This window comes from Centrocercus urophasianus, unplaced genomic scaffold (assembly GCF_019232065.1).
Source record: "Centrocercus urophasianus isolate 14NV4802_14NV808 unplaced genomic scaffold, USGS_Curo_1.0 seq_40, whole genome shotgun sequence".
Lineage (NCBI taxonomy): Eukaryota > Metazoa > Chordata > Aves > Galliformes > Phasianidae > Centrocercus > Centrocercus urophasianus.
The window spans coordinates 873,676-882,958 of record NW_024884978.1 but is presented as its reverse complement, the minus strand read 5'-3'; the positions used below and the strand labels follow the sequence as shown (position 1 = coordinate 882,958).

Genomic DNA, 9,283 nt, shown 5'->3' with positions numbered 1-9,283 from the left:
GCACGGTCGCTTTTCCAGAAAAATACTGGAGGTGGTGGGAGTATTTCAAATGCTGTGGGACTTAGAACCGAGCCTGCCTTGCTGGGAAAACCAGCGTGCAGCATGGCCAGCTGGGCTCCAAGAGGCAGCCCCTCAAAGGGGACCATCCCCATTGGCACTGTGGGGCTGAGGTCCCTCTGCAGCCCTATGCTGTGGTTCTGCCATAGGATGCTGGTGGTGCCACAGCCACTGCTCATGGCTGCATCCTGGAGTCCAGGCGAGAACATTCATTTCACACCACAGATGGATTTTCTTTTTTTTCCCCCCTCTGATGCTTTCTTTTATCAAGTTTCAGTATAATAAACAAAGGGGATGATATTATTTCTCTGGCAAAGGCTCCAGCTAATGCACAAACAGTTTTCAATACTGGCACACTGAGGGACTTTTTCACCATACATTGGCCAATCAGACTTGTATTGGTCCCAGTGGCAGTGGGAAATAGAAACTCAAATCTTTTACCTTGAAGAATAGCTGCAATTCATACTCTGCTCATAGCACTCTTTGATGCCAGCACAGCAAACCAACTCATCACAGTGGTATCAAAGGAAATTTTTCCAAGGTGTTGACATACAGCAAAGGGACAATTCAGCATTTAATCATCCATGGCATGGTGTCTGCAACAGGGCTCTAGCTTGCTTTATGTGTAGGCTTTCGTTCTCAGAAGGACCCTGGGCATGTTGCTTCACTCTTCTGCTGCCCCTTTGACTGTAAGTTCTTCAGGCTGCCAGTCATGAATTTAAACCTTATTCTTGACTTTTGCCAAAGTCATTCCCAATGGAATCTATCTAAATTGGTGCCTAATTAATTGAGATGGAGGCAGCTGTGTCCAACCCCCATTGCTCCTTCTGTCTTCTTGGCTTTCCCTATAGGTGCCCTTTGCCATGGGCACCAACAGAACTTTGAACGATTGAGCTGTTCTGAACACAACGGATATTCATGTGGCTGATAAGCCTATTTATTTTGTAACTCCAGCACTTGTTAACCAGACAACAGAACAGCAACAGTGGTTAAAGCAGACCATACTTTATTACTTTTCTTGTTTTCTTCCAGAGTCAGCTTTTGAGCGTTCCTTTGTGGAGCTGAAGGAACATAAAGTCATCACAGAGAGCCTCATTAAAATGTTTAATGAGAGCAGTGCAATCCCACAGCCCAAGGATCAGTGTTTATAGCAAGGATTGCCCAGAAGCTTCATCCCACCAGAGCCAGGTATCACCAGGAGAACCCATTCACTGAGGGGCACACTGACTGCTGTCACCAACAGCCAGACAAGCACAGGAGACAAAGCAACCCAAGAGAACTACAGCTGGGTAACAACACCAGTGCAAATTTCTCAGTCCAGAACAAGCCAAGATTCATTTCTGGCCAAAATTCCTGCACTAATGCTAACCACCATCTGATTAAATGATTTTCCTGAGATCCTGATGCAAGTCATTGTCACAGAAAGGACTCACATGGGCATGCTGCAGCCCTGGTTCCCTGCTGCCCACCTCTGCCTCTGGTTGGTCCAGTGCCCTGTGCAGCCCCATCACCTGCACTGTGCTCCCCGCTGGAAAAACATGCTCGTTTTCAAAGGTAAGGGAGTCTTGGGTTACTAGGAACACAAATCATTATGAGTAAAACTGCATTCCCAATTTATTGTATTTGTTTTATTTATAATTTTATTACTTATTCCACATTTTCCGTATTTTCCATGTGTTTCGCGTCATTCTGGTCCGTTTAGGCCTTGACGTGGAAACTTGGGCTCTTCTCCCTGCCTGACGTGTTGAAGGCTTTATAAACAGCCTTGTTTCATTGTTTGCTCTGCCTGTTTCCATCCTGCAGGTGTGTGGCTGAAGCTGTGCTTGAGACAAGTCCGAATGCTCTCTGCCTGGGGAACCGGATGGGGCTGAAGGGGAAATAAAAAAGCAGCAATTAATGCAGTAAGTGGTGAAAATTAAGCAAATTGTTCAAGTGGTGCTTTAACAAAGAACTGTTTGAGACTTTTGATTTGTGGGTTTTCTTTTTCGTGTTAAAGAAGAAAGGAAGAGATTTTTTGCATGCAGTCAACATGTTGTATGTGCACATCCGGAGTTCTCACTGAACCAAAAACCAATTCACTGACTGAGGAAACTCCTCCCCATGTTGGTTCATTCCCTGTGCTGTGCACATCTGCTCCTGGAAGGTAACGTCATGCATCTGTGTCCATAGTTAATTCACTATTTTCCCCTCTCCTAGATGCATACTGGCAAGTATTTGCTTTCATGCTCACATCTGACCACAATCTGTGAGCAAATCAGGCATGTTCAGCAATGCTGCTCTTAGCTGCACTTCCAAGGCTTTGTGTCAGCAGGAACACTAGGTCAATTTGCAAACAACCCCAGAAAATCTGGTGCAGCATCTCTCACACTATTGACAGGGACTGCTTGAATTCAGCATTGCCAGGCTAACAGTTGTCATTCAGCACTTGAGCAGATTTGCACCACCACCTCATCTATTTTTCATCAGTCTTGCACCCTCTGTGACGTCCATGTCAATCCATGAGTTCAGTCTGATTCAGTTCAGTCCTACACATACCAAGCATGTGTGCAGCCACACTCAGACCTGAGCAATCACTTGGGTAGCAAAAGGATGCTCAGTTCCTGCAAAGGAAAAGCCCAAGAAGCAGCAACTCACTGAGTTTATTCTAGACAAACTCCAGGGCAAGTGGATGATCCTTAAGGTCCCTTCCCCAACCCAAGCCATCCTCTGAATCCACAGTCAGAAACATTAAAAAAAAAGTCACATTTGCTGGCAGGGGAGGGGCAGGAAGATTGGATTAGAACATCTGGTGGGGTAATTAAGTGTGCTAAGAAGCTGACAAAAGCTGCCCCTCTATGACTGTTGTGCTGTGTCATCTCCACTTTCCAGTGCTCCGTGGCCACTCTTGCTTCACCCTGTGCTAACCCTGGTGCTGACCTGCCCCAGCTCCCCATTAGAGCTGCAATTAGGGGGTGACTCTTAATAGCGAGGTCTTGCTTCACAGGGGGGAAGAAATGTTTCTGTAGCTCACACGCTACAATTAAAGATAATTTAAAATGTAAGTAATTGCACTGGGTTTCTGGAAACTACTGTAGAGGTCCTGTCCCAGGCATCTGACAGGCATGGTGGTGTATTTTGACAAGTTTCGTGCAGATTTCCATTAAATACCAACTAGCAGCTCTATTTTCTTTGGAGTCACTGGTCAGGAAATGGTGATTGTGAAAGGTCAGGTCTGGAAGGTTTGGGAGGGGATGGAGGTGTTATTCACATTCTGATCCATGGGGATCCAGTTCCAACATAAATCTTACAGTTGCTTCATCCTTGCTTTCTGCACAGCCTTTCAGCAGCAGAAAGGTACAAGCTGATCCACAGGGATCTTCTGTTGAGTTTCGTTGCCCCTGCTGAGGTGTCAGGCAAGACGGGATCTCAAAATGCCCTTTGGCAAGCTGGGGAGTCAGGTTTTAGACACCTGGCAAACAGCAGAACGTTTGGTTCTATCTCCATCCCCTCTCAGCATTGCACTAAACCACCTAGTTTGCAAAAGTAGAGAAATTGCAGTTTGTTCAAGGCTTCTGCGAGGTCAGCAAAGCGTGAACATCCTGCAGAATGCACCCAGAGACTTTCAGAAGCTCAGCAGTCCCTGAAAGAGCTTTGCGTCGTGCAAACAAACTGTCAGCTGAGCTTGGATTCTGCCACATGTCCTAGCCATAAGGAGCCATCTGTGTGCAGCACACTGCACACGACCTTTCCTCTCGCCATTTCTTCTCCCTCTCTCTTCTTTCAAGTCGTCTCTTTTTTGACCTACATTTAAAATACCAAATGAATCCCAGCTGAGCACAGAGTAAAATGTGCAACCCAGTACCAGCATGCAAATGAAGAGTCAGTCCATCTACATCATAGCAAGGACCAGCATATGAAAACAGAATGATCAGAAAATGGAAAGGAACGGAACCCATCACGAACTTAGTTACCTTCTTTCACATTTCAGTGGTCTGGGTTCCTCTCTCAGTTATGGAGATTCTTCTCCAAAGTCATTCCAGGTAGGCCTGTAAAAGAACTTTGGTGTCCCAAAATGAAGAGAGAAAACTGCACCACATTTGAAAACTGCACTTTTATTTCTGCTTCCATAACTGGTTTTCTCATGTATGCTCAAAAGCCAGAGATAATGGCTCTGTACTATAGGTAGCTTCAGCTTGTGCCCGTGGATAGTCAAATGAAATATGTTCAGAAGCAGTTGCATGATCAGAATCTCTGGAAGTTCTGCTTTTGTATAGCTTACAGAAGACAAAATACATATAGGAAATCAAAGCTGTGAAAGTCTCACCCTTGTTATTGCTTTCAAGCAGCTGTCTTTCTGTCTGTAGCAATTCAGATGCAACTGGCAACACCACTAAAAAACAAAACAAAACAAAACAAAAACAATCATGGGACTTCATAAAAACCAGAAATGAAATCAAATATATACATAAAAAGTAGCTCTTATTTTTTTCACGACTAAAGTGTTACTTACATCACAGACAGGTCATTAAGGATGAGGCAAAATGACCAGAGCTGGTTGGGGGCTTTGGTTCTCTCTCTTTAAGAGTCCGCTTTAAGCTCAACCTCAGCATCACTCCCTTGTATTTTGCCTTTAAAGCCATTGAGGTGCTCACACTCAGCACAGGGCACATTGCCACAACCCAGGTGGGGACGGAATGCCCTTAACCAATGTCACCATGCCCCAGGCAGAGGCCCACAGGATGCCTGGGGCCACTCCAAAAGGAGGTTTACATTACCATCACAGCACTGCCTTCACCTCATTTCCTAGCTCAGCCCATTTGGAGAGTGTTCCATGTTGGGCCACACAAGGGATGAAAGTGGGGGAAAAAAAACACAGGCAAAACATATCTAGCTTTGAAACACCAGCATCCACATCACCAAACCCATGCAAAACCCTTGTAGGATGCTTGGAGGTAAGCTTTTGAAAGTGTTTTTGAACACATCATACATAGGAAAATAATGCGCTATAGAAACTTGGCACTGAGTTTGTCTCCAGTAGCCAAGTTGGGCATGGAAAAAAAAATTAGACAATAAACGGTCATTTCTAGCCAAGTTTTAAGTGAGTATACAATACATACCTTTTTTTTCCCCTGTTCCTTGCCTTAGTTATTGGCCAAGTTGGCCAGGATCTTATGGAAAACACTGAAATGGAATTATTATAATTGTGTTGGGTTTTTTTCCCTCCTTCTGACCAAGCGAAAGTTCTTATAAGCAATAATTTAATTATGGCAAAAGCATAACACAGACACGGCCTTAAGGATGCATCATCGAAAGAAAAAATCCCACAGCTCTTTTCTACACCAAACCTTAAACTGCAGCTACTTCATGTGCACCAGTGAACTAATACTACTGCTATTTATGATTTTTCTTAATTATTTATTATAGAGCCTGCCAGAAAGTGGAAAATTACTGGTGCTGATCACCTTTCCAACCATTCTGGGTGTAAGATGGCACAAGAACAGTTTTGCAAAGCTGACCTCAATGAGACGGTAAGGAGTCGAGCATGAGAATGAAAGGGAAAAAAAACAAATTGGATTTGAATATGCTAAGCTAAATAAATAAAAAAAGAGAGGAGATCAACGGGAATATTATAAGCTGCAGATTTGGAGCTGTGTTAAAGAGGAACAATCGTTTCCTTTCTGCCACTTACTGAGTGAAGAAGGCCATTCCTTTGCAGAGTCGATCCGATACGTTCTCATATTCTCTCGGAAATATCCTTCCAAGTCAGATGACTTCTTAGCAAGTGAAGGTTTTGCCAGATGTGTTTACCTCTTGGCAAGTGTTTGTCTTTTCACAAAACAAGAATCCAAGGTTAAAAAATAAAAATTTAAATTAAAAAAAAAAAAAAATCTGCATCCCATTTCTATTTATACCACGGGAAAATTGGAGAAAGCTGCGGCAATGGAAAAAGCAAAATATTTTCAGTTTGGAGAGACCGATATTTTTAACAGAATATATTGATGGCAAAACTAATTTTGCAAAGAGCAGAGTATTTTCCCCCCAGTAACATTTCATGGCAGAGCACCACAAGCTGCCTCCAAGTCCATGTGGGCTGCAGCAAGCAAATGTGAATGGGCTGCAAGCAGCAGAGTGGGACTTGCACAATGGTTGGACAGTTGGACTAGATGATTTTAGTGGTCTTTTCCAACCTTAATGACTCTATGACTTAATTAGCTAGCACACTAGAAAGCCATTCCATTCCATTTAGATGGTTTAGAACCAGCTGGCATGGCTGGTTCTGAGGAGTTCTCAGTGCAGGAGCACTGAGTTGGATGGAAGGAGTAAAGGCAATGAGCAACACTGGAGTCACATTGGATGGGGCACATAACAAACTGATTGCTGACACATTCAGTAAGTGGCAGACGGCCCATCTGCCACAGGGAACCATCCCTGGTGACATGCTGCTGATGCATGAGCTCAAAGGGAGAAGTATCTGCAAGCAACACTGCTGGCCACTGGTTCAAGAGCTGCTGGATCTTCTTGCAGGCAAGCACTGGGTACGGGGGTTTGGTTACACTGCCTCACTGCCTGCCCTGCTCCCTTTCCCATATTATCCCCCAGGATATATTGTATTTGGCAGTTTTTGTCTACAGAAGTGCCATAAATTAAAAGAAAAATAAAATAAAAGCAGAAATTCTGAGGAGAGGAATAAGGTTTTTGTTGCATATTAAGAACTTATCCCACTGCTGTGTCATCAGCACAGATCTTTGTCTCAGCCATTCCCTTGTCTCTTGCTCAGCCACGACCCACTGCTCATCCTCCGGACTCACAGAACACCAAGTCCTGCCTAAATGCAAGAACCTCAGAGCATCAGTAGGACATCCCACCCAGCCAGAGAACCCAGAGGAAGCTTCTGAGCTTGTATGAGTCACTCACCATCTCAAGCAGTATTAGAAGGAAATTGCCTTAGGGCACTGTCATCACCATTTGTGAGTATTTGTTGACAGCAAATGTCTGTGCTACTGTTACGAACCTCAGGCTGAGCTAGGTTTGAACCTAAGATCACCACTTTTAGCACATATGCATTGGCCAGCTGGGCTGAAAAAATGGAGAATTCAGCATCACCAGAAGCTGGCAGTTGCTTTAAAGTTAACGTGCATCTGCTCACAGCCTTTGCCAGCAACAAATGCAGACTGATGGACTCAGCTTAGTTGAGAACAAAATATTCTTACATCCCAATGAACTTACAAAGAGGGAGGTGAAAAAATACCATTACTGATCTGGAACTAGACTTCTTAGCAGGGGACAGGACTGCAAATAGATACACTTACACACACACACACACACACACACACACACACACTTTGGCCATTTTTACACAATCTTTCTCTCCTACAGCTACCAACAACCTGCACGTCATCCCTGACCCTACTTCATGTTCCCATGGTCTGATGGCATCACCAGGAGAGTGCTCACGTGTTCCAGCCAGGGAAAGCAGCACAGACTGGAGGCTTCCCAGACAAGAATAAGGCTGATGCATGTGTCACCCAAAAGCCCCCCTTCTACATATTTCATTGCAAGAGATCTCGCTGAATTTACTGCCTACAAACCAACTGGCAAGCAGGCATTACAGCTTTTCCTAAAAAAAAATAAATAAAAAAAAAAGGAAGCATCAGAAAGAAGGTGGCTTGGCCATTTCCTCCCAGTTCTTCCTCCAGGCTGCTCAGCTCAGTCAATGTAACCTCATCACCTTCCTAGCAGACAGTTCTTTCTACCTCCCAGACAAGCACAAGAAAAACCTTGGTTGAAGCAAAATGGAGAGAGCTTCATGGCTTCCCTAGAGAAGGGAAATGCAAGATGGTGGTTAGCAGCCCTCTATCCCATCTGACAGAGCCTAGATCCAATTTTGTCTAAGGCCCATGGACAAATTGATGTACTCACAAAGGGTGGCTGAGATCCTAGTGGAGCTGAAGGCAACTTGAGACCTGGGCAGCCCAAGCAGAGCACGTTGTTGTTTAAAAATGATACTCATTAAGAGCAGAAGTCAGGCAGCAATCACCTTCTGCAGCTGATAATACCGGAGGAGGGAGATGGTGGAAAATGAAACCTTGGAAAACAAAACTTATTTGGTACCATTGATTAAAACCAGTTTGTGTTTCATTGTGAAAGGCTGTGTTTGCTCAGGGTTTATTCAGCTCTGGTCTCTTCCATCCACATACGGTTTGTTTTAATGACTGTGGAGTTATATGAATCTATTAATTTTTTTTTTCCTGAAAGTTTCATAATAACAATGCCTGTTTTTTTCATACAGCACTTTACAGCCACGCGTCTGGAAATACACTGCAAATAGGCAATTAGTGTCAGCCCTGTTTTGAAGATGGAGAAACTCAGAGTCCAAGCAAGACAACTATTAAAGAATAGTGCCAAAATTAGGCCTTCTGCTTCATCTTGACAAACTGGAACTACAGCCTCTTGAAGACATCAGGGATGCAAGAAAAGCATTCCATTTAGCTAGCAGTAACTCTGGCTCAGGTTGGACAGACAAGAGGACAGCAGCAAAGACAGACTGACTCACGCTGAACAACAGATGTAGGAACAGGACTTCCAGTAATGACAGACTTAGGCCACTGCAACCACTTACATTCCAGATCCAGCACTGAGGGATCCCCTTCCAATGAAGGGTTGACCATCACAGGTTCCTGTTTTCTCACAAGAGCTTGCTGCATTCGTCCCCTCCACGTTCTCTAACAGGAACACCTGGAAAGGTTAAAGCGCAGAGTTGAAAACCAATAAGATAATATTATTTGAGGCAAATCTCTAACCCTTTAATCAGGCTACGTGGGAGGCAAGAAAATGTTAGATGCAAGGGAACATTAAATTATTAATACTACGTTGAAGTTGAGATTAGTCAGATTCCAGAGACATACAATAACTCACTGCTCCCACCTCTGATATGGATGTGTGGAGGCAATGAGCAGGCTCACAGCAAGGAAGCAGGCCCTGTGCAGGACACTGCTGCCAGACATATTGTGGCAATGCACTCAGCCCTTCACATAGCTGCTGGATGAAATACCACAGCCCCTGCAAAAGCTCAGAGCAGCCTTATCCCAGGGTGCTGCATGATCTCCCCACCTCTCCATTGCATCCAGCCCAACCTGGGGTGCTGCATCCAGGGATGCCCAGTCCTGTCTGGTGCTCCTGGATCCCTGCTCACAGGTGGAATGCTCAGGAGTGTCAGAGATGGGAGAGAAAAAAAATGAGGCGAACA

At 44.5% G+C, this 9,283-nt stretch overlaps 1 long non-coding RNA gene across 1 annotated transcript; it reads right to left on the bottom strand.

Moving 5' to 3' along the window:
• Positions 1 to 1,450: 1,450 nt before the first annotated feature.
• On the bottom strand, positions 1,451 to 8,765 carry LOC122168087. Its single transcript, XR_006171175.1, has 6 exons — positions 8,657 to 8,765; positions 7,957 to 8,122; positions 5,726 to 5,862; positions 4,361 to 4,426; positions 4,008 to 4,082; positions 1,451 to 1,924 (listed from the first exon to the last, which is right to left on the bottom strand). It is a non-coding gene; the product is annotated as an uncharacterized LOC122168087 (long non-coding RNA).
• Positions 8,766 to 9,283: the final 518 nt, after the last annotated feature.